The sequence below is a fragment of the Taudactylus pleione genome, unplaced genomic scaffold, assembly GCF_031769625.1.
Source record: "Taudactylus pleione unplaced genomic scaffold, aTauple2 ptg000212l, whole genome shotgun sequence".
NCBI classification, from domain to species: Eukaryota; Metazoa; Chordata; class Amphibia; order Anura; family Myobatrachidae; genus Taudactylus; species Taudactylus pleione.
In genome coordinates, this window is record NW_028284614.1 from 636,932 (window position 1) to 663,205 (window position 26,274).

The window sequence follows — 26,274 nt, forward strand, 5'->3', positions numbered from 1 at the left end:
CCTGCTGTACTGGCTGACTTCGGCATGTTCCTTTCCATAGCAAGGACAGTCCACGTGGGAAGGTTGGGGGTGCGGCCCTGCTTCTGTAGCATTTTGCTGTGATTTCCATTCCAGTGGGCAGGACCGCAATGATGCAATTCATAGTGTCATTGTGCTCCATTGCCTGCCCACTTTCGCCGATAAGTGCCACGCTGCGCCAGGTTATGGGAAAATTGCCCCCTTTCCCGGGACCCCGGAGGTTCCTGCTACAGTGGGCAAGCATGCTTATAACTAGTTCTAAAAACAGGAAGAAATCTGTGAAATAATTTCAGAAAATGATAAAATAAACATCTGAACCTTTATCCAGAGCGTGGAAGCTGCTATACTCTTTATGTGAACTGTAACTATCCTGTATCAGCTTATAATAACCGGCACCTTTTTCCATAGGAATAAAGCACTGGCAAACACCAATTAATTTATATACTGTAGACCCATGACAAGCATTGCACCTGTCATGAGGGCACCCCTGATTGGCTACTGTCTCTTGAAACTCCCCCTTGAAGTGTTATTTATTGGCTTGGCATTCAAGTTGTTAACCACAAGGTAACGTGCAAACACTTATGTTAGCCTGCATGTAAACGCAGCTAAGATACTATCAATTCTGTGAACTCTAACTAAGAAGAACTGTCAGCTGTGAGGTAATGAATTGGTTGAGATTTATCACAGCTCAAAGTGGAGAGACATAGGGGCCTATTCATTAAACCTAAAATAACGGTTTTAAAGACATTTTCCTTAATTACCTTTTTTTTTTAGTATTCATTAACACAGGAGATATCACTGATATCTCCTGGTTAAGTCCGCCTGCGTTAATTTCCACACTCCCCATACATTAGTACATTAGTATGGGGATGTGAAAATTAGGCTATACACCAAATTCCGACAATTATGTATTTTTAGAATTTGATGGTGTTACTATACGTCACTCTCAGGTGGTGTATAGCGGGTTACACTTATCTGCTTTCAGTGTGAGCAGGTCCTCCTCCAGCTCCCTCCGTCCCTCCCTGGTCCCTCCTCTGGCTCCGGCCGCTGCTCTGACTGTGTTCTCCCGGCAGAACACAGTAAAGTTAAAAAAAAAAAAAAAAAAAAAAAATTTTTAAATAAAAAAATATATATTCAGCTGGTGGTCGGGGTCCGCGGCTGCAGGCTGTGACAGGCGGCCAGGTAAGTGGGGGAGGGGAAGGAAGGGTTGGGGGACACACAATTACCGCAGCTATAATCGGTGCTGCACATGCGCCGCTTTTGTGAATGTAACAGTACCTGCAGAGCACTGATTACAGCTGCGGTAAGGTAGAGTAGAGAGGGGAAAAGCATCTATTTTCTGAAAAGCTGCCATCGCAAAAATGAAAGCTTTTCGGAATAGATACTTAAGGGGATGAGGAATGATGAATTGCTCCGGCGTCTGCGGCGAGTCAGTGTGTTAATTATCGGGGTCCTTTTGGACCTCAATAAATAACATCATGATTAGACCCCATAGTATGATCACAGTGTCATATACTGTACTCATAATTCTCAGTGCTGCAGAATAATATTTCTTCTACTATTTGTATATTGCCTTAAAATGTGCTTTAATCCTAACTTATTAATATCAATTCAAGTAAGAGGATAAGGTATAATTCCAATGATGAGTTTACAATATTTAGAAAGTGTTTTTCTTTACAGATTACACTTTTGAGCAAGGACGCATTTTCGTAGAGAGGAGGGGCCCAGGCAGGTGTAACCCCCCCCCTCCTACTGGCATTGTGATGGAGCCTACAATGCATGGGCATATCTCGGGGAAAATGACGCACCCCATGTGCCCATTATAGATACGCCAGCAAAGAGGATGCCTACGGGGATTGTACTGAGCATGTGACCATTAACATTGTATATCCAAATTAATTGACATAAAATAAAATGTGCATCATGCAATTTAGGGTATGTTAGAGTGTGTATGTTCAATATGGCCACACCCTGGATCATCATTAAATTTAGCCATAACTGTTAATGGACAAAATAGAGCGAGAATGGGCCAATGACCCCTTAGAATCATTACTGGTTGCTCTACAGCCTGTTAGTGCCATCATAAGCACACACAGGCTGGCAGCAGTCATCTTCCAACCCCATTTTCCAATTACTGTTTTGAGGGGACCATTATTGGTCACAGTTGTTTCAGCTGACACATACAATGTGATATATCAGGCTCACTGCCTGATATCAGCTGCGATGTCACAGAGATTGTGAGCACATAAAACATCTTACAAAGCAGAATGCACCAATCTTTATCACACTAACACCTACTTTCACACCCACTATGCTCACACCTTGCTTACATGAGAGAAACTCGCCAAGTTCACACATGGATGATTCACATGTTGCGATACATAATACTGTATGCTCACAGATATATGTTTGCTTGCAATTCATCTTATTGACAAATATACAGTCAGGTGCATAAATATTGGGTCATTGACAGAATTTTCATATTTTGGCCTCTATTCACCACCACAATGGTTTGAAATGAAACAAACAAGATGTGCTTTAACTGCAGACTTTCAGATTTCATTTGAGGGTAATTACATCCAAATCGGGTGAACGGTGTAGGAATTACAACGGTTCCTATATGTGCATCCCACTTTTTAAGGGGCCAAAAGTAATGGGACTATCAACTCAAAAGCTATTTCATGGACAGGTGTGAGCTATTCCCTCGTTATTTCATTATCAATTAAGCAGGTAAAAGGTCTGGAGTTGATTCTAGGTGTGACATTTGCATTTGGAATCAGTTGCTGTCGACTCTCAATGGGCTCTATTTACTACAATCCGCATATTGAATGCGGATTGTAGTGTGATATTACCGAGTGAATTCGCATGGTGAATTCAGGTAATATCACAGGGATTTACTATAAATCCCTTGCAGGGACAGAGCTTGCGATAAAGCTCTGTCCCTGCGGATCCCATCCGCACTCTAGTCGCGGTATTTTCGGAAAAAATACCGCGACTAAGAGCACGCGCATGCGCCGACCGACCACCGCTACTACCCCCCCACGACGCTAAGCCCCGCCCACGGCACATACGGTTATCGATATCTCACCAAAGGGTGGAGTAGCCACATGCAGGGTTTACCTGCAACCGCTCGGTGCTGAGAGATCGCTACCCGTTTTCGTGTGAGCCAGGGACGCTGACTAGAATCCAGGGACAAGAGAGGAAAAAGTTTGTTTTCCTTTGTTGATAGAACCTAACATTTAAAGGGGTGCTGCAGTATTGAACACGCGACTGAGTCGCAGTTTTGCGCACAGTAAAGACGCACTCTTTTCAATTGTTATCAATATCTGGGTTAACGTGTATTTTTCTGCGCAGGATAAAAAAAGTGTGTAACAGTGAGTATTTGTTGGTAGGGGTAACTTGTTCCCTAAAGTTAGAGGTACCGTATGACCTTTAAGGGCTAAGTGCTAGCCGCTCGGTAAGCAGCTTACCGTTCTATACACAGTAGCAGGTGTACATGTTGTCTTTGTTGTAGAGAGGTGCGTGAAAGTAGCCGACTTAAACTTCCATAGGTGTGGAAGTAGCCTTCTTAAATCTTATCCGGGTGTGTGGAGCTGCCTTCTTCAAATCTCCACAGGTGTGTGAGCGCGGCCGTTTAAATCGTCCACAGGTAAGTGAAAGTATCTTGACTGTCTTTCACCAGTTTAAATCTTTATTGAAAAACGTAGGAGTTGTCTCAGAATGGGAGCCACGCAAACAGTAGAGATGTTAGACAATGATGTGCTGCTAATGGAAGCGCCGCTTGGATCGGCCCATCATATTATGCATACTAAGTATGGTACTTATGCAATAAGGTATTGTGATGTATGGTTTAAAATGACGATGAAGAGTGTTAGACCGTTTCCCAGAATTGGTAGTTTTGATAAAGATGTATTAGATAATGTCCGGGATCACATCAGTCTGATGCGCTCCCGAGAGAAAAAGGTTAAATATTATGAATGTTTAAAGTTGTGGCAGCATGAAGGGAATGCGTGGCTTAAAAATGCGCAAGCGACGCAAACTAGCGTTGCGAGCGCATTGCCAGAGAATACATCCACGACGCTGAATTGCAATGCGGGCGAGCCGCAAAATGGCGCGCACGTGCAGCAAGGTAGCATTGCGGAAGGTATTGCCAGCAGTTCACACGCACCACCCCCACCTTATGTGGATGGAGGTGCAAGTACAGTTATCAAAAATACCCATAAAAATGTAACAAGCAATTTGTACCCTCTCTTAAGCAACTATAAAGAAAATGTTCATGATGTGGATGATGAGCCTATTGTAATGTCTGCCGTTTCCCATGCTGTACAAATGATAGATGCTATGCCACGACAATCACGAGTGGTGCCGCCATCTCCATCGGTAACAGCAAGGGAAGTGCTAATACACTCTGCACCCGTAGAGGAAGTTGTTAATACCATATGTAGCAGCAACAGATTAAACCCCCAGCCAGGTAACCAGGTCAGAGGTAGCAACGCTGCCGGTCTGCATCCCATTCGGACAATAACTGTTCTGAATGGAAATGCAGATGCGAACGGTGTAGTGCCCACGAGGAAAGTGGTAATGCATTGTCCTTGGACAAGAGCAGAACTAAATTCCATCATAAATGATTTCCCCGATCGGAAAAAGGAACTAGCCAAATGTCAAAGATTTTTGAGGAATTTGGGTAGTTCTCATGAGCCCACTAATAAAGATTGGCGTGTGGTGTTAATGGCCTGTCTACCACGCAATACCGACGTGACAAAATTTATCACAGATTGTGTATTGGATGGTGACATTCCCTTAACAGACCAAGTAAACCAAGGTAACATTTCCCGCATTGTAACTCAATTGGGTTTTCACCATAAAGCAAAAGGAGAGTGAATCTGCAGAAGAGTATTGCGACCGGGCTCTGCAGGCCATCACCCAGTACATTGGGATAGTAGATATTAAAGATAGCACTCACCACAGGGGAATGATAGTCACGGTACTCATAGACGGTCTTAAAGAAAACTTAAAGACTCGGGTTCAGACCTCACAACCTGGCTGGAGGGGAGTCACAATAGATACTCTCATAGAATCTGCCATAGAACATGATAAGAACATCTCAAAGAAGAGAGAGACCCAGAGCGAAAAACTAATGGCTGTCAGTATTCAAGCTCTGGAAGGAATGACGGTAACATCACAGCCAACAGACACCCTTGCATCTACACACACACCTACACCTGAACAGTTATATGCCCTCACTAATCCCACGCAACAGCAAATACAGCTCTATTCTAATAACCCTACACAACCACAGGTCCCACACTGCTCACAAACTTCATATCCCCCACAAAACCCTTATCCTCCATATCCCTACCCATATCCACCACCTTTTTCCCCTGCTCAAACCTTACAACAACCCGTGTCTTCATGCGATCCACGAATATGTTTTAATTGTAACCAGCCAGGACATTTAATTAGAAACTGCAGAGTAAAAAGGGTAGGACCTCCAAACTAGAGAGTACCTGGATATCCCCATAAGGGATATGCACAGAGAACAGCAAATGTCCAGCAGCCACCAGCTCCAATTGTGGCCGTTAATGCTTTATTGGAGAATGGTAGCCAACGCTAGGGGTCAGGTCATACCTGTAGTCTACAGATAGTCAGGTTAACGGGAAGTACTAGGGAAGAACCGGTCATGATGGTTGATGTAGCTGGTACTGAATATCCTTTTCTTGTAGACACAGGGGCGACCAGGTCAGTGATAAAATCTCCCGTTAATTTACAGGTGACCAATGAGACAGTACCAACAATGGGTGTAACAGGTAAAGTGGAACATTATCCTTTAACAAAGTCCACAGAGGTTACTATTGGGCCGTTGCATACCAGGCATTCTTTCCTTTTAGCTGCTGCGGCTCCTACTAACCTGCTGGGTAGAGACTTTTTATGTAAGATGGGATGCATTATATATTGCACCCCTGATGGTGTATTTTTAGATATCCCTGAGAGAGTTGCGCACGAGGTGCGGGATATGTTGGACACTCCCCAAAGGATAATGTATCACTCTACCAGTTTAAATGAAAATCCATCCCAGGTAGATCAAATGTCCCAAATTCCAGATTCCCTTTGGACTAAGAATGGACAGGACACTGGATTAATGGCAAATGTAAGCCCTGTAATGGTAAATTTAAAAAGTGGTTGGCAAGCTCCAAAAATTCCCCAGTACCCACTAAAACAGGAAGTAGAATTAGGGGTTTTTCCAATAATTGAGCGATTATTGCAACAGGGAATTTTAGTCCGTACAGCTAGTGTAGCCAACAGTCCAATATTTCCGGTGAAAAAGAGTGGTGGGAGGGGTTATAGGCTGGTACAAGACCTTAGAGGTGTTAATAAGGTAGTAGAGAGCCAATTCCCCATAGTGCCAAATCCAGCTGTCATCCTGATGCAGATCCCAACCAAAATAAAACCCATTTCACTGTCATTGACCTCTGTTCTGCTTTCTTCTCTGTGCCTCTCCACCTTGACTGTCAGTATCTATTCGCATTTACATACAGAGGTGTACAATATACATGGACACGGTTGCCCCAAGGTTTCATATACAGCCCCAGTATCTTTTCCCAGGCATTGCACGACTGTTTACAATCTTTTCAACCTGCCAATGGATCTGTTCTAATTCAATATGTGGACGATTTATTGCTATGTTCTGATTCGTTTATGTCATGTTTGAATGATACTAAACTGTTGTTGCTTCATCTCTCACATACAGGACACAAGGTGGCTAAGGACAAACTACAGCCATGCCAATCCAGAGTAAAATATTTGGGACACTGCCTAACCCAGGGGTTAAGACATCTCACAAATGATAGAATCCAGGCCATACAGAACATGACACTGCCGCAGAATCAACAGCAAATTCGTACCTTCTTGGGAATGTGTGGATACTGTAGAATATGGATCCCAGGTTTTTCTATTTTGGCCTTGCCTTTACAGGACTTAATCTCTTCCTCAAAGCCCGATCGTGTCATATACACAGAGGAATCAGAGCAGGCTTTTCTTATTCTTAAGGAAAGTCTGACAAAAGCACCTGCATTGGGAATACCTGATTATGAAAAACCTTTTGATTTGTATTGTACGGAAGTCGATGGTTGTGCTGCAGGTGTCCTTACACAAAAACATGGTGATGCCAGTAGGCCCGTAGCATACTACAGTGCCCAATTGGACACTGTGGCGAGATCACTCCCCACCTGTTTGAGAAGTGTAGCGGCTACCGCTCTATTGGTGGGTAAAAGTGAGGACGTAGTATTGGGTCATGATGTGATTGTATACACTCCCCACGCTGTATCTGCTCTGCTGAACTCTGCTGAAACCAGACACGTCTCTTCGGCTAGGTTTACCAAATGGGAACTAGCTCTAATTGCAAACATCACTGTTAAACATTGCAGCACGCTGAATCCAGCAACGTATTTACCATATGTACAACATGATGTACAAAGGGTGGAAGGAGACGAGTTGCTGGCGGGAGGTGAGTTCAGCGGACATAATGATGCACACGATTGTATGGAATATCTGAATCAGACTTTTACTGCTAGACCTGACATACACGACACACCTTTAGAGAATGTAGATGTGACTTTTTACACGGATGGGAGTTGTCATAGACAAACAGACACAGGTGAATTATGTACAGGTTATGCTGTTGTAAATGACACAGACATCATAGAAGCTAAACCTCTTGGTCCTCCTCACTCAGCCCAGGTGGCAGAGATAGTAGCACTAACTAGAGCGTGTGAACTGGCAGCAGGCAAATCTGCTAACATTTACACTGACTCGAGGTATGCGTTCGGGGTGGTGCACGATTTCGGGGCTCTATGGCGTCTGAGAAATTTTATGACAGCAGCAGGCACACCAGTTGCACATTCCCGACACATAAAACATCTTCTAGAAGCAATCCAACTGCCCAAAGCGGTGGCAGTAATCAAGTGTAAAGCCCATACATGTGAAGATGATCCGGTGTCACTGAGCAACAACAGAGCCAATGAAGCTGCAAAATGGGCAGCAGAGTTAAAAATGTTTTCTCCAACTGAAAAAATTATGTCTTCCCAAACAATTGATATGCTGAAATTAATTGAGATGCAAAATTTGTGTTCAATCCAGGAAAAGTCCATTTGGAAGTCCTAGGGATGTGGGCAAGAGTCCTCCGGGCTCTGGAGGGACGGACAAGGTAAGCCAGTAGCCCCCAAGGCATATTACCCCAGCCTGGCTGAGGCAGCACACGGTCTGACTCATCTGTGAAAGCAAGGTATGTGCAAGTTGGTGAGAGCATACTGGTGCGCACCAGGTTGTTCTTCACAAGCAGAAAAGATAGCAATGTTCTGTCTGACCTGCTTGAGGAAGAACATAGGGAAAGCGAACCCTACCGAACCGTCCCATATTCCACTGACTGATGGACCTTTCCAGGTGATACAAATTGATTTAATCCAATTACTACCCTGCAGGAATCTTAAGTATGTATTAGTGTGCACTGCTGTATTTTCTAATTGGGTTGAGGCCTACCCAGCGGCCACTAATACTGCTGTGTTTACTGCCAAGAAAATAGTTCAGGAATTTGTATGCAGATATGGTATCCCTAAAATCATTGAGAGTGATAGGGGTACTCATTTCACAGGTGATGTTTTTCAAAATATGTGTAAGCTGATGGGTATTAATAGCCGACTTCACACCCCCCACCGACCGCAAGCCAGTGCCAAGGTAGAGAGGATGAACGGGACTATTAAAAATAAGTTAAGTAAAATCATGGCAGAGACTGGACTAGGATGGCCAGAAATGTTACCCTTGGTCCTACATAGCATAAGGACCACTCCTAGACCCCCTCTAAATCTGTCCCCATTTGAAATACTGTTCGGTAGACAACCTCATTTGATTATAAGTCCACAGGAAGACTTGAAGGGTAACAACGAGGTAACTGTAAAGTATCTTATATCAATGAGTAAGCAGTTAAAGCAACAGCAGCAGAAACTGAAATTGTTGTCCAATGATATGCCTGAAACTAACTGTCATGATGTTGAACCAGGAGAATATGTTATGATCAGAAATTTCTTATGTTCAGGTTGTTTGACTGATCGGTGGGAAGGTCCGTACCAGGTGCTGCTGACAAGTACTACATCTTTGAAGGTGGCTGAGAAAGATACCTGGGTCCATTCCACTCACTGTAAAAAGGTCAATCAACCAGTGGAGAAACAAGTCGGAGACAAGGCTGATAGCGTAGACCTGTCGCTCGCGAACTTGTTCCGGGAGGATTGAAAAGATCGTAGTGAGATACCTGAACTAAAAGAAATCTGCAGGTCTTGTTGTGGCAATGGATGGGCCTGCTGTGTTCATTTTCATGTTCTCTTTTAGAGTGTTCATCATCCTGGTCGGTTCGGGAATGTCCGGTTTCTGTGAAGGGGGACCGATTGTGGAGAGGGGAGTTGATGGCAGTGCTGATGGAGTGGAGTCAGAAGGAGTGCAATGCCAATCAGGGGAGTGTCTGACCAATCTTAGTACTGTTATTGTTAAGAGAGCTGTTATTCCGGATACTCGGGGACGGTGTGGAGGTTTATCGTCTGAAGATTTCTGTATTTGTGAGCTTTGTGGGTCCCTAGTTGATGAGAACTGTATTCAACGGTGCCAGCCTAAATATAACCTGTACTGGGGTGGGTATCCTTTAGAGGATTATCATAGCATGGTAGGCAAAGTGTTAAATCAAACTGATTGCTGGGTGTGTTCACATGTGCCACAGGGACAGCATAATGTAGGATTGGTGCCATTTCCGCTGAATATCACGGAAATTTTAGAATTACAGAAAGGGAAAACATTGGATGGAAAATTCCTCTCATCCAAACCACCTCATTTCAAACTCTATCAATTCCAAGTAGATAGATCACTTTTGTGTTTAAACATAACCAACCCCAATAAACCCGGGAGTTGGGAAGTGACAGGGAATAATCAGACGATGACCTTCTCACAAAGAGCTGATAATGAGTCCATAAACCATGATCTGTTACGCTCAATTAAATCTAGTGGGAGACATTTTAGGTACTGGTATACATTGAGTTCCACCAAAGAAATTATTGGTAAGGTGCCAGATGGTTATTGTGCTAAATAATACAGCCAGAGACTTGCCTTTACCAGATGGAAGACCCAGAAATAGGATTGTTTGCAAGGGAAATGTGCTTAATGATAATGATGCATACCATTCCTTATGTTCTCCCTGATAATGTATATTTTATATGTGGAAGAAAAGCGTATAAGTGGCTCTCCCCGAGTTCCGAAGGTTTGTGTTACCTGGGAAGAGTAGTCCCAGAAGTTATGACCCTCACACATGTTGCAATGCTTGGTATACATAAAAACACACCATCATCATATCTTCACACACAATATGAACACAGAGGCAAACGAAATATGATACCTGGTGACATGCACAAAGCCACTCAGTTAATTAGTGAGACAACTGGCTTTCAAGTTTTAGATGCATTGGATCCTACCAGGATCGCTCGGGGTACATTAAACTTTAGATATATTCAAGAACTTGCTAAATCGATAGATAATATCACCGAGATGTGCAATGACACATTCAGGTATACAGGGAGAGAATTGCAAGTGTACAAGAAAGAACTGGTGCAACACAGGCTAGTGTTAAGTTATTTAACTGCTGTTACTGGAGGGTATTGCATAATGTTGGCCACCCAATTTTGAGTAAAATGTTGCACCTATGTCACCAATGATACCAGCGACCCCAAGGAGGTGATAGACCAGAAGATGGATGAAATTCTGCAGCTAAAATGGGAATTTCGTAAGAACCATAATGCTTCAGTGGCTGAAGTAGGGGAGAAGATAGAAGGATGGGTTTCATGGCTGAACCCAGTGAAATGGTTCTCAGGTCTAGGGGAATGGGTCCAGGAAGTGATCGTCAGCATAGGCAAATTCTTAATCCTTATACTGATTGTCATCATAATAATTGGCATATGTGTCCGGTGTGTTCCTATTGTGTTGAAGTGTGGAAAATGTAAAAATAGAGTAAAACAAAAGAATTAAATTATGATGGTGGTCAGTATGAATACCGAGGTAAATATAGAACTGCATTACAACCCTGAACTAGGAAATACCTAGTTCAAGGTTGTAATGCATTACTATGTATTATATTTAGACCTGCATAGAATGTATTATTGAAATGTTATTTTTAAAACACTTCAGATAATGTAAAGTCTCAAATTCCCCTTCAAGACTGCCTTTATAGGACTGGTGTATCCCCACACCTTTCACATGATCTTCCAAGATCTGCGGTGTGCGTATAATAGTAGTTTTATGTCCCCACTCAGAGACACATTATTGATGGATTAAGAACCACCTTGTGCCATCCCATAATAACACTAAATAGTATATAAATGTAAGCCTAAATTATATTTTAAAATCAGATTGGATAGCATGTTGTTCGCTATCAAAGGGTGGACTGTCGAAGCTGGATAATTGGCTGAGACAAGATCAGTTTAAAATTGAATCGCAGTGATGCCCTCTTGCGAGTGGCCGCAAGACGCCATCTTGGAAATGAGATCGCAAGACGCCATTTTGCGAATGGCCGCCCAAGCACCATTTTAGATAATCTCACACTTTAGTACATGTGGCAATATTACTATTAGCATCATGCAACTGCATCTTTCACCATTTCTCATACACACATTAATACATTCAATTGCGCAGTTAACTAGTCGCATATTAGCGAATGCCTAGGTCATGCACACACATCTGCCCCAAGTTAACTAGCGCCTTTACATCAAACCCCACATACTCACACATTACATATTCATACAAGGTTCCATAAGCTTTAAGGTATAAGATTCAAGTATGCACATTTATTATAATTGCTATGAAATAAAGATTACTTGGTAACTAAGGTTTTATACGTGATAAGTAAGCCATGTTTGGTATTGTACTGATGCGTACTCTCTCAACAGTATTCTGGTAACATCGATGTAGAGATCGCAACATGCATTCTCAACTTATGGACCGCAGAGACTTCAAGCAACAAAATGTACATTATATGACCAACTGTTAGGATTTGCATGAGGCGGGAAATCAGAGACCACCAGTTGTTAGAGGCTGGACTGTGTATATTTGAACCAACCTGTTAGATGCCTTGTAACACATGCCCTCTCCTTTAGGACCAATGGTATTAGCAACAAACGTCTCTATTGTGTTGTTTATTTCTGGGGGGTATAAATATGTGTGTTCTGACCCTGGGTTTCTAGTCTTCGTGCTGAATGCTGATTGACGGGGGTTTCTTGTTGATGCCTACATTTGGTCCAGAGCGCTGCGTATGTATAACTGTACTTGGGTCTGTATAATTCCTTTGCGCTAAATTGTACTTAGATCATAGCGTGTAACTGACTGTACTTTTACTTGAATAATACTTTGTGCTTTGGAACCACAAGTTCTAGGTCTGGAGTCTTTATTTACTGCATGACTGCGTACGCAAAATAGCGTCAACCTTAGAGGTTTATAGGCAGGATATCAGAAGGTATAGGCAGGAGTGTATAGAGGTTCTAAAGCAGTATCTTTAGGGAGGAAGAGAAGAGAGAGATGACAGGAAGTGTTAGAGAAAAGGGAGGAAGAGAAGGAGAGAGATGGCAGGAGGAGAGAGATGGGAGAAACAGGGTGGACAAAAAGATGACAGGAAAAAGGAGAGAGAGAGATGGAAGGAAGAGAGAGAGAAGAGAGGAAGAGAGATGGGAAGTGGAGGGGGAGAGATGGCATGAAGATGGAGAGAGATGGCGGAAGAGACGGAGAGAGAGAGATTGGGGAAGGACGGTGAGCGAGATGGCAGAGGGAGAGAGAGATGACAGGAAGAAAGAGACAGGGAAGGAAGTGAGGGAGAGAGAGAAATGGAATGAAAAGAGGAAAGAAATGGGAGGAAGAGGGGGAGATAGTTGTGAGAAAGATAGAGTGAAAGAGAAAGAGGGATGGGATTAAGAGGGTGAGAGAAAGATGGGAGAAAGAGGAGAGAGAGATGGGAGAAAGAGGAGAGAGAGAGATGGGAGTAAGATGGAAAAAAGAGATGGGAAGACGGGGTAAGAGAGAAAAAAAAAACCCCTGCAACTCCAGGAATAATAGCTAGTGATTTGATGAATGATGCATCTAAAATATTAATAAATAAACAGTGGTGCAAGTAAGGTGTTACCAGCCGGTTTGGTGATGAGACGGACCACAGGCCACAAGTGACCACGGGTAGCCCCTGCAGTGCTGGGCATGCCCCAGAGTGAAGATAAACAGGGCTGTATTGTGCAGACACGCCCCCATGATGTGAGGCCACGCCCATTTTCCCAAATAAAACCCATTTGTATATAAATAACGTTACTGAAAGAGTTGCTGTTGACTTACTGAACAACCAAATAAAACCCATTCACTATTTCACTACCGGTGCTGTTTTACATCTTAATGATTGGCCCATATTGCACAGTGGGCCTGATTCAGAGCCGCTCGTAAGTGGCCGCTCGCTCGCTCCGAGGTGATGTTCGCACATCTGCGCATGCGTATGGGTCGTAATGCGCATGCGCCAACCAGTCATTGCGGTCGGAAATCGTGTGTTCGCAAAATAGCGAGTGCCTGCTAATTTGAGTGACAGGATGAGGCGTTTGTGGGTGGTAACAGGGGAAGGTGCTTGAAAACGGGGAGTGGAGATCCGAACGCAGGCGTGCCAAACGGTCAAAACGGGCGTTTAATGGGTGTGCATAATTAACAAAGCAGCATCATCGGCCACGTCACTTGGTTGTCTCTTAGCCTGAACTGTTTGCATGATTGCGGTAGGAAAATCCAACCACAAGCACTGCGAGCAGTTCAGACGCCTTTCGATGTACTCGATTAATCTAATAAATAGCGGAGATGACGTATGATGCGAACGGCCAGGGGGCGTCTTTACATAATAGCTAGCGCATATTTCGTTCGCTCGCTCAGACATAGAGGCGTCAACAGACCGCAAAGAGCGAGCGCTCTATTTAAATATCCGGCCCCTTTTTCTGAACGAGCGAGCGCAAATAGCGTCCGGCTCTGAATGAGGTCCTGTTATCTATATGAAGTGTAACAACAGATAATCACAACATCGCTCTGCCCAGGTTCGGTTAGTGACAGTCAGGCCAAATAGCAATTTGCAAAGAACTGAAAACATCAAGTTACAAATATGTTTAATTCAAATTTTTAAACATTTATTCAAAGGGATCGGGGTTTGATGCAGCTCTCCACCCTCTTGCAATATGGTTTGTGTTTAATGATGGGTCCATGTCCTTTTGAACGGTTGTTTATATAAATGGGAGTATAATGCAGTAAGTGTTAACCACAGGTTTCAAAAGGTTACATTTCTATTATGTGAGTTAATAAGGGAGAGTGGCGAATACAGTATGTTGTTGGGTCTTAGCCTATTCCTTGCTACCTACGCAGATATGCACATAACCTGCAGATAATATCACCAGTACAAAACAAACACCACAATTACTGTGAAAAATGAACATGTGGCCAGCGGAAAATCTTTTCATGTTAGAGATGCAGTATTTTGCCATGTTTTATTCAGCTGATAATAACACCACAACCACCCCCATGCAATGCTTCTGTATTGCGGTGTTTGTTTCATCTTTTGTGGTACCCAACCTATCTGTGATATTTTTATGAAAGGTCACACCGAACACAGTCTGACAACTCCTATCCTATGCCCTTTTGTTACCAGTGGTGGTTGTGTTAAAGGTTTTGCATATTAAAAATTAAAGTTAACTTATCTTCTTGCAAGATACAGTTTGAAGAAAAGTGTAGGCAGTGATACGATGTTTACAACAGCTGTCACTGTGATGTGCCAATTTCATGGCTGAGGGGTGAATTATGACAGCCATCAATATTATGGGATCTATTTATCGAGCAGTGAAAAGTGTGGAGAAGTGAACCAGTGGAGAAGTTGCCCATAGCAACCAATCTGCTTTGAAGTAGCATTTGTCAAGTACAGTCTATAAAATAATAGGTAGGAGCTAATTGGTTGCTATGGGCAACTTCTTCACTGGTTCACTTCTACACACTTTTCACTGCTTGATAAATATACACCCCTCTGTGCCATATACGGTACCTCTCAGCAGTGGCATAACTAAGGGGGTTCAAGCAGGGCATATGCCCTGGGTGCCGTAGGACCGGCGGCACGGAGGGGAGCCTCTGGCCACGGTACCAGCCCGCCCTAGTTAGGCAGTGTGTGCGGTCAGCACTACACATTTACACAGGACCGGTGCTAGGCTTCTCAGCGCCCAGCGCCGGTCCTGTGCTGCACAGCCGAGCCCCTTTGCTCCCCCTGAGTGCTTACCCAATAGCGCCAGGAGGAGGGTGGAAGGCGGGCACAGGCTGTGCAGTTTACACATACATCGCCACCAGCGCGACAGCGATGTGTGTGTTAACCAGCAGCCAATGAGAGTCAGACAGACTCTCATTGACTGATGCAGTGCCCACTGCAAGAGCCGGCTCCTTTCCGGCTCCTGCAGTGGGTAATGGGAGAGACGTCATGATGTCATGACGTCTCTCCCATAATGCAGAGCGCACCAGCCCAGGAGGACTGACGTGCGGCGGTGGGAGCCGGAGCGTGGATTCAGGTAAGTGTATTTTTTTTTATTTTTTTTACTTGTGTATCTGCAGATCGTTGGGGGGGGCTACTACTGGGGGGGACCTCTACTGGGGGTGGGGCACTACAACTGGGGAGGGACTACAACTGGGGGGAGCTACTGCTGGGGGCACTGCATCGGGAGGGGGGACCTCTACTGGGGTCTACTACTGGGGGGGGAAACTACTACGTGGGGCACTATATAAGGGGCTTACTACTAGGGGACCACTACTGGGTGCACTAAATAGGGGGCACTGCATAAGGGCACTGGATAGGAGGGATCACTACTGAGGGCCTGCATAAGGGGGACCACTACTGGGGGAACTGCATGCGGGGAGGACTACTGCTGGGGGCACTATATAAAGGGCACTGCATAGGGGGTACCATTACTGGGGGCACTTCATAGGGGGGCCACTACATGGGGCACTGCATAAGGGAGACCACTACTGGGTGCACTGAATAAGGGGTACTAATGAAGGGAAGCATAAGGGGGACCACTACTGTGGGCATTGCATACTGGGGTACTGTATAAGGAGAACTAATTGGGGGCTGCATAAGGGGGACCACTACTGGGGGTACTGTATAAGGAGCACTACTATGGGCCTGCATAAGAGGGGCCCCAACTGGGGACATTGCATACTGGGGGTACTGTATAAGGGGCACTACTGGGGTTATGGTGCATATGGAAAGGAATGTTCAGAGTGACGATAAAGGGATGTGTCATGTTGACACGCCCCATTGTTAAGTGACCACGCCCATTTTTTTTGCAGCGCGCGCCTATACCGCGCGCACATAGGGGGGGCCTTGCTCCATTTTTGCATTTTCCCTGGGCTCCAAATAGTTACTAGTTACGCCACTGCCTCTCACTGGGCCTGACTCAGCAAAGAATGCAAGTGAGAGAACGCACGCACTCGGCCGATGTATTTGCACTGCGCAGGTGTATGCATCTTACTGCCCGCGCGCGAACTAGCCACTGCGATTAGGTAAAGGTACACAGGTACACACAGTGTGTACGCAGGCCCTTCCGATATTGATTGACAGGAAATGCCATTTGTGGGAGGTGACGGGGTGGTCGGGCGAATGCAGGCGTGCCTGTGCGTTGGGACGCCGTTATAGGGGCGTGCATAATTAAGGCAGTGCGGCGGCATATGCAGCCAGATGACTCGATGCACGCAGCAAGTGGCCAAAATCCTACACAAGATCAGGTCAACCTCTACTGTACGTATGGTTCCGATGGTTCTCAATGTTACCGCTGTCTTGCGGACTACTCAGGCTTTGAGTAAAGGGAAGTGGGCAGCATTGTGTAGTGCGTCTTATGCGTGCGCACCCTTGCGTTCCTTGCTGAATCAGGCCCAGTGTCTCTACATGAGTCTATAGGATAGCAGAATACTTTCTTTACATTTTTTTATTTGTTGTCATATAGTTTGTAATTTGGTACCTGCTCCAAATTAATTCCCAGTGTGTTTAATAAGACCAATGATCAATATCTGTGACTGACCAAATATCACAGCAGGTCAGGCCATTTCACAGAGGTTTCTGGTCGTAGATTGTTACAACGTTCGTTTCTGCGTTAAGTTTCCACGGGCTGCCATTCCACACTGTATTTATCATTTAGCATTTTGGGGAAGTTATAATCTATAAAGTATTCATTCACTTTGCTGAGGGGTGTGTTTGGGATAACCCTGCATAGGCAAACGCAGGGGGGGTTTCCGTCTGCCTGGAAACCCCCCTCCCCAGCCCACACCATGACAACAATAGAAATAGTAATATAATAGAATGTTACTAGTGCTGCATGTTCTTCTCAGTATCACAAATTAAATGATTAGCCCCATCTGTGGATCTTCTAAAATGTGTAATACACCTGTTCACCAACTAGGAGATGTGGAAAACATGCACTGTTAGGGGTGCACTGCTATAGACCATCAATAGGGTTAATTATTAATAATGTATAATAATACACTATCCAGTACATAAGGAGACCTGATATGTACATATATGTCCAGGGCAGTGGTAAGTTCTTCTGCTGCTCCCTCAGCCTCCCAGGGGTAAATTTACTAAAGTGAGAGTTTTTAGAAGTGAGTTTTAAAAGTGATGTTGCCCATAGCAACCAATCAGATTCTAGCTATTATCTTCTAGAAGGTACTAGTTAATTGTTAAGTAGAATCTGATTGGTTGCTATGGGCAACATCACTTTTAAAGCTCACTTCTAAAAACTCTCACTTAAGTAAATTTACCCCCCGGACTTGCTCCAATGCTCTGGAATAAAAACACTCAGCTCAGGCAGGATGGCCCTATTGCCGCATCTAATGGCTTACTGTGATCACTGGTCCTGTATGTGCTGGAATTATGCAACACAATATACTTTGTATGTAACATATTAAAGCTGGATAAGTGCTAATTCTACCTCTTCATGGACTGGCCACACTCACTCTAGAAATCCTGCGTTTGCCACTGCCCTGGCTACACTTATATAGCACCCGTGAAACGTGCACAGACGATTGAATGCGAAATGAGGCTAATATTTTTTTTGGAACAGTTTTGAATATTTATCTTATTTGTAAAATGGATATAGTGAAAAATGGATTTACAGTCACTATAGAAAATACTGAGGGGAAGGTTAGAAGGGGAGCAGCAAGGTCAACAAGTAAGGAATATAGGGGGAGCCAAGGATAAGTGTTCTCTTACCACTGCCAGACAGTAATGCCAGGGAGGGGATTTTCTGTTGCTGCAAAGTGGTGATAGAAAACCTTAGCTATCGCTGGCCCACAGTAAATAGAGTCCATTAGCAGCAATTAATATGTTACTGTAGCAAAGCACATTTCATAGTGTGTCAGACTTCTATTATTCAAGATTATGTGGCCTATTAATTATTACTAAAATATTGATGGAGGTAATTAGGTTTTAGAACTCGCATGAAGTTCTACATAACTCCCACATAACCTTCATAGCTTCCATATCTAATTACATCCCCTTTTTACAGTCCACACACAGGAGCTCATTCAGAGTCGGTCGTGAGCGCTGAGCGCTCACGACCGACTCGATGTTGCCCCACAACACATGCGCACGACAGAGCCGGCTCCGTCGTGCGCATGCGCGAGACCCGGCTAACGACGGGTGATGCGTCGTTAGGGGTCTCGTCGCAGACGGGGCGAGCTGTTGATGTTGAGTGACAGCTCGCCCCGTTTGCTGGACGGGCCGGGGGCGTGCCTGGCCAAACGGAGGCGTTCCAGTAGGAACGCTTGCCGTTTGGGGGCGGCCCCACTGACATCATCAGTGAAGTCAGTGGGGAGCTTCCTGCTCGATCAGAGCAGGAAGCTCCCTGGGGCTTAAGGTTGACGAGACCCTACCTTAGGGTCTCGTTGTAAGCCCCGATGGTCACGATGGTCTTGACCATCGCGACCATCACCCTTGTTGGTTGTTAGAGCTGTGGGTGTTAACCCACAGCCTAACGACCGTCATGGAGGCGGCCGTTCAGGATGCAAGCGGCCGCCCTGTTTCAGAACGACCGCTTGCATCCTACGACCGCCTCTGAATGAGGCCCACAATCTCACACATTGTTTTCCTCTCATATCCTTATGACATTTGGTCGACATTCCTGTGTGACTGGATCATGCAGCCAACCAAGAAACTGTGCATTCTGGCTGGACAAAAATTTAATATATAGCACCTATCCTTGTGTATCAATGCCTATTTCCCTACAGATTGTAAGCTTGCGAGCAGGGCCTTCCTATCTATATATCTGTCTGTTATTACCCAGTTTTGTTCTATTAATGTTTACAATTGTAAAGCGCAACGGAATATGCTGCGCTATATAAGAAACTGTTAATAAATAAATAAATGGCGTTCTACCTAATTACCGAAGGAATTCATCATTCCTCTTCTCCATAACTATCTATTCCGAAAAGCTGTAATTTTTGCGATGACAGCTCTTCAGGAAAATAGTTACTATACCCTATCTACACTAACTTACCCCAGCTGTAATCCGTGCTGTGTATGCGCTGTTACATTCACAGAAGCAGCGCATGCGCAGCACTGATTACAGGTGTGGTAAATGGATATAAAAAAATATCTATCTATCTATCTCATATCTATCTATCTATCTATCTCATATCTATCTATCTATCTATCTATCTATCTATATATCTATCTATCTCATATATATCTATATATATATCTATCTATCTATACATATATCTCATATCTATCTATCTGTCTATCTATCTATACATATATCTCATATCTATCTATCTATCTATCTATCTATCTATCTATCTATCTATCTATCTATCTCATATCTATCTAAACATATATTTCATATCTAGTTATCTATCTCATATCTATCTATCTATCTATCTATCTATCTATCTATCTATACATATATCTCATATATATATATCTCATATCTATCTATCTATCTATCTATCTATCTATCTATCTATCTATCTATCTATCTATCTATCTAATATCTATCTATCTATTTCATATCTATCTATTTATACATATATCTCATATCTATCTATCTATCTATCTATCTATCTCATATCTATCTATCTATACATATATCTCATATCTATCTATCTATCTATCTATCTATCTATCTATCTATCTATCTATCTCATATCTATCTATCTATCTATACATATATCTCATATCTATCTATCTATCTATCTATCTATCTATCTATCTATCTATCTATCTAATACCTATCTATCTTATATCTATCTATCTATCTATCTATCTATCTAATATTTATCTATCTATCTATCTATCTATCTATCCATATATCTCATATCTATCTATCTATACCTATATCTCATATCTATCTATCTATACATATATCTCATATCTATCTATCTATCTATCTATCTATACATATATCTCATATCTATCTATCTATCTATCTATCTATCTATCTATCAGAATAACAATAAGTGAATTTGTTTCTATTAGACCCATTTACTAAAGTAAATTTGCAGGATATCCCCCAAAACACCCTTATTCAGGTATATAGAGCTATGCGTTAGTCACAGATAAGATAGTGACCTGTATAGTGCAATTAGCATGAGGCTCAGAGTCCTCCTGATGTGGGGTGGGGAGCCCTCCTGATACCCCAGATACAGAGGAACACCACCTGATGTGGGGGCTTTGAGGACTGAGTTTGACTCAAGATACTGTAATGCTGGCCATACACGGGACGCTTTTAAAACGATTTTGGCATTTTCTACAGGTTGGTCAGACCAATCGTTTGCAAATAGTTGTATTTTGAGTCCTCTGCGACCCCGATGCACACGCCGTCGTCTAGTTGGATCGCAGATCAGATGGTTTTGCAGAGAGATTTCAACTCATCGTGTACGATGTGATACACTTCTATGCATCTTATCCTATGATCTTAATGATCAATCGTACACCATTTGACCACATCTTATGAAGAATTTTAAGGGAAGAATTTCAAGGGAAATCGTGCAACTGATCTTACCAACTTTGAATCTCACCGTGTATGGGGGCCTTGAGACTGCCACTGTGGTGGAACTACAAACACACAATACCCAGTCAACTGTCAACTGCTTCACATGCCGGGAAGTTTCTCCACCAAAGATCTGCATCCAGACTCAGTCGCTGCTGCCCCAAGCCCCCCGCCTCCCATGCCCTCTTACCCGCAGCTCTGTCTGGTGCATCCTTGTTGACATCCAGCTCCTGGAAGATCTGCAGCCAAGCTTATGCTCAGGAAGAAGTGGGACAGGGAGTTGTGGGTGGGGGGCACCAGGACTGCTGCACGGGTCCGCGGCTAGGGCTGCTTCCAAGGAGGAGTGGGACGGGGAGTTGTGGGGGAAGGGGAGCGCCGGATATGTCTCACTGGCATAAGAAGCTACTGAGAAGCAGCATCAATGAACGGGGACAGCCTATAGATAGACGGAAGCGGCAGCTTATGGTCTGACACAGAGCCCTCCACTAGTATATGGTCATGGTGGCTCCTCAGGTGCTGGGAAGAGGTGCCATGTACTGGACAGCCGTGACGGTACATTCTGGGTACATATTTACACCCAAAGTGGGGTGAATATATTGTGGGCAATAGAGGAGGTGCCCCTTCACTGCTGGTGCCCGGTGGCAGGCGCCTCCATTGTCTCCCATAGATCTGCCCCTGCTGCAGAGGAAGATTAGGGTTAGGCTGCAGAGGAAGATTAGGGTTAGGCTGCAGAGGAAGGTTAGGATTAGGATACAGAGGAAGATTAGGGTTAGGCTGCAGAGGAAGGTTAGGGTTAGACTGCAGAGGAAGGTTAGGGTTAGGCTGCAGAAGAAGGTTAGGGTTAGGCTGCAAAGGAAGGTTAGGGTTAGACTGCAGAGGAAGGTTATGGTTAGGCCGCAAAGGAAGGTTAGGGTTAGAATGCAGAGGAAGGTTAGGGTTAGGCTGCAGAGGTAGATTAGGGTTAGCCGGCAGAGGTAGATTAGGGATTGGCTGCAGAGGTAGATTAGGATTAGGCTGCAGAGGAAGATTAGGGTTAGGCTGCAGAGGAAGGTTAGGGTTAGGCTGAAGAGGAAGATTAGGGTTAGGCTGCAGAGGAAGGTTAGGGTTAGGCTGAAGAGGAAGATTAGGGTTAGGCTGCAGAGGTAGATTAGGATTAGGCTGCAGAGGAAGATTAGGGTAAGGCTGCAGAGGAAGGTTAGGGTTAGGCTGCAGAAGAAGGTTAGGGTTAGGCTGCAAAGGAAGGTTAGGGTTAGACTGCAGAGGAAGGTTAAGGTTAGGCTGCAGAGGAAGGTTAGGGTTAGGCAATAGAGGGAGGGTTAGGGGTTGGGATTAGGTGAGAAATACTCACCGGCATGCCAAAGGATCGGAGGTCTAACCCGAAAGGCACAGTCACATGACTGCCGGGACCCGGAAGACACAGCTAGAGAGCTACTGCAGCCGTCGGGAGCAGGTAAATCACCACTGGGCCACCAGGGACGATATGTCGACATTCTAGCATTTTGACATTTCATCACTGTCTACATGATGAATGTGAACATTATGAGCGTCACACTGGTGTCATGAGGGGGTGCAGGCCGCACCGGGTGTCACCCTCGGAGGGGGTGACACCAAAATGCGGCTCCTCTGCAGTGACAGGAGCTAGATTAGGTATTGCAGTGTGACATTCTCCTGCAGCAGCCGGCTCCTGTAATAGAAGAGGAGGCGACAGTGCAGACAGCCCATTCTCCGAGGGCAGCCAGGCGTCTCCGGTGATGCTGGGATCCCCTGGAGTGATGTTATTGGGATCCCTACAAGGCCACGCCCCCTTATTTAGACCACACCTCTTTTTGACTGGGCACGCCTCCGGCATGCAAGGGGTTTCCAGCGTGCGCACCGGGGGCCTGATTCATTACAGATCGCAACTGGAACAGCGTACACAGGCCGCTGATTGTTGTGTACTGCACCTGAATCGTACTGGGCGTGCACGATGATCGCATTGCGATCATGCAGACTATGGAAAGCCATCGCAGAGTGAGTGACAGCCAGTGAGCCTATGCGGGTGGTGACGGGGGAGTGGTTGGAGAAACGTGGGCGTGCCTGTCCGTTTGATCGCCGTTGCATAGGCGTGCATAAATTAGCCACTGAGACGGCATACGCAGCTTGAGTGCTCACTGCGTGCGTTGAGGTTAGCAATTTCTGAGTAAGGTCAGACCTGTTGTTATTGTGTGTGAGGGTCCGATGTTACTCGATGTTCCCAATGTATACGCAGGACTGCAAGGTATTACGGATGTGAGACAGCGGTAGTGGGAGGCAGTGGGCAATGCTGGCTGTGTGACGGCATTGCGATTGCATTCATTAGCATATTTTCACAGCAGAAGTGCATGCGTAATCACAGCCGCGATCGCAATGGGTGTCATCGTGTTTAATGTGGTGCCTCAGACATAGAGGAGATGTACTAAGCTCTGGAAAGTGATAAATTGGAGAGTGATAAACTGCCAGCTACTCAGCTCCTAACTGTCATGTTACAGGCTGTGTTTGAAAAATGACATTTAAGAGCTAATTAGTTGGCAGTTTATCACTCTCCAATTATTCACTTTCCAATAGTGATAGAGTACATCTCCCCATAAGGTGACATATCCAAGGCTGCAGCGGTAGTTGTCTTAAGCCGCCCACCACCAACAAAACACCAGGACATAATGCCGTCTAGTTTTGCCGGGTTGCTGGGTACTCCCTACTGTTTCATAGCTGCAGCGTCTGCCCACCATTACAGGTGAACTGTGAAAGAAAGCAGCTGCAAAAACACACTGCCTCCTCCCCTAGGCACACACGCAGGTTATGGGCCCATTTCTGAGTTGCATCTGTGGCCACCATAACAGCTGTCTGGCTACCTAATGTAAGTATCTGTCTATATATGCCCAGGAACGTCCACAGCACGGAAAGAGTGGTCCTTCAACGGACAAATGAAACCATCCCCACTGTCACTCTCCGACTGTGCGCATATGCATGGTAGGGCGCTTGCGCAGTCAGCGATGGCTTTCTATGGCACATGCATAATTTGCAGATATCCATGGGACCCGTCCGCATTTGGCCAAGGGACTTCGTGACCAGTAACATTGCTAATTTTCCCTCACTACCCATAGAGGTGAGCAGTAAAATCAGTGATGTTTGGCTACTACAACATAAGGCAATGTGAGTAGCCAATCACCGTGGTTACATATTGGATTAGTATGAATTACCGCCGGGCGCATTGCCGACGGTTCAAATCCCGACGCTGGAAGACCGGCAGTGAAGATCCTGACAGGTAAGTATTTTAAGTTTTCATTGACCTAACCCTAACCTCCCCCCCAAGTGCCTAACCCTAACCCCCCCCTGTAAGTGCCTAAACCTAACCCCCCCTTCCCCGCAGCCTAAACCTAAGTCTCCGGGGGGTGGCTAACCTTAACCTCCCCCCGGGGGTGCATAACCCTAAGTCCCTCCCGGGAGCCCCTAACCTAACCCCCGCGGCTGTCTGCGCCCGCAGCCCTGCTTACCTTCGATCGGTATGCTGGGCGTCGTATTCCCGGCGTAGGTAAAATGACAGGCGTCGGGAGATTTCGACGCCTGTCATTAGACCCCTGCCGGGAAATAGATACTTTTCCCTGCCTACACTACCTTATCGCGTCTGGAAACAGTGCTGCGCATGCGCTGTTACATCTGTAAAACCAGCGCATGCGTAGCACTGCCTACAGATGCGTTGTTTGTGTACCCCCCCGACCCCCCTCCCACCTCCGCTCACCTAACCCCCCCGACTTACCTGTCCGCGCAGCAGCCTCCGGCTCCGTCCTGCTGGTCTGTCATGTGGTTTCCCAGCAGACCACATGACAGATTAGGGGGAAAAAAAAAACTTTTTTTTTTTTTCATAAACTTTCTTGTGCTCTGCTGGGGAGCACACATGACAGACCAGCCTCCGGAGCCTGAGGACGGAGCAGAGCGCCGGAGGGACTCGTCGGGGGACCTGCACACGCGGATACAGGTAAGTCGATTCTACTATTCGCCACCTCACAGTGGCGAATAGTAACTGCATCAAATTCCGAAAATTCATAATTTTAGGAATTTGATGAATACCACAATTTCCACATCCCCATACTAATGTGTGCTAAGTCTGTTCATGAATACCAAAATAACGTTATTTAAGGAAAATGTCCTTAAAAACTTTATTTTAGTGTTGATGAATAGGCCCCTGTGTCACTATAAAAAACTTTTACACACCTACAACTATATCTACTTCTCCATCCTTCTGCTTTTATTTTCTGGTGACATATCACCAAATCCAGGCCCCACACACATACAGCGGATTTACTATGAAATAAATATCCTGCAAACCTCACATGTCTCCCATCACCCTCCAAATCAATAAATGTGCCTTATAGAATTCACACTTGTGGCTCTATTTATTACAATCCGCATTTGTAATGCAGATTGTAGTGTGATATTACCGACTGAATTCGCGTTGCGAATCATGCAATATCACAGGGATTTACTACAAATCCCTTGCAGGGACAGAGCTTGTGATAAAGTTCTGTCCCTGCAAATCCCCTCCGGAGCCTTATCACGGTATTTTCGCAAAAAATACCGTGATTAAGTGCCCGCGCATGCGCCGACCGATCGCCGCTGCTACCCCCCTCCGGCGATAAGCCCCGCCCCCAACGCTAAGCCCCGCCCCTGCAATCGTGAACCCGCCGCGCCCCCCCCTCCCCCCCTCTCCCTTACTTACAATTACCTGCATGCTCCAGGCCTCCGGTGATGTCCTCCATTCCTCCGGTCAGGTGATCTCCCATACTGCACTGGGACCCGATCACCTGATGACCGGGCATCAGTGCACTGTGGGAGACCAGCTGACCGGAGGGGAGTCATCTCCGGATGCTGGATCACCGGTCCCTGGAGTCAGGAAAGTAATTTTTTTTTTTACAAATTTTTTTTTTTTTTTTTTTACAGTGATCAGCTTGCGGTCTGTTCAGACCACACAGCTGATTACTGGGACCGACTCCCGGCTCTGCTCATCCCGTTACAGCAGGGCAGGAGGCCGGTAACCGGGGGAGACCCTGGATAACGCCACCTCCAGGTGGCGTTGTTATCACAGGGCTTTCCCCGGTATTTTTTTCACATTTATTTTTAGTAACTCTGGTCGGATCACATT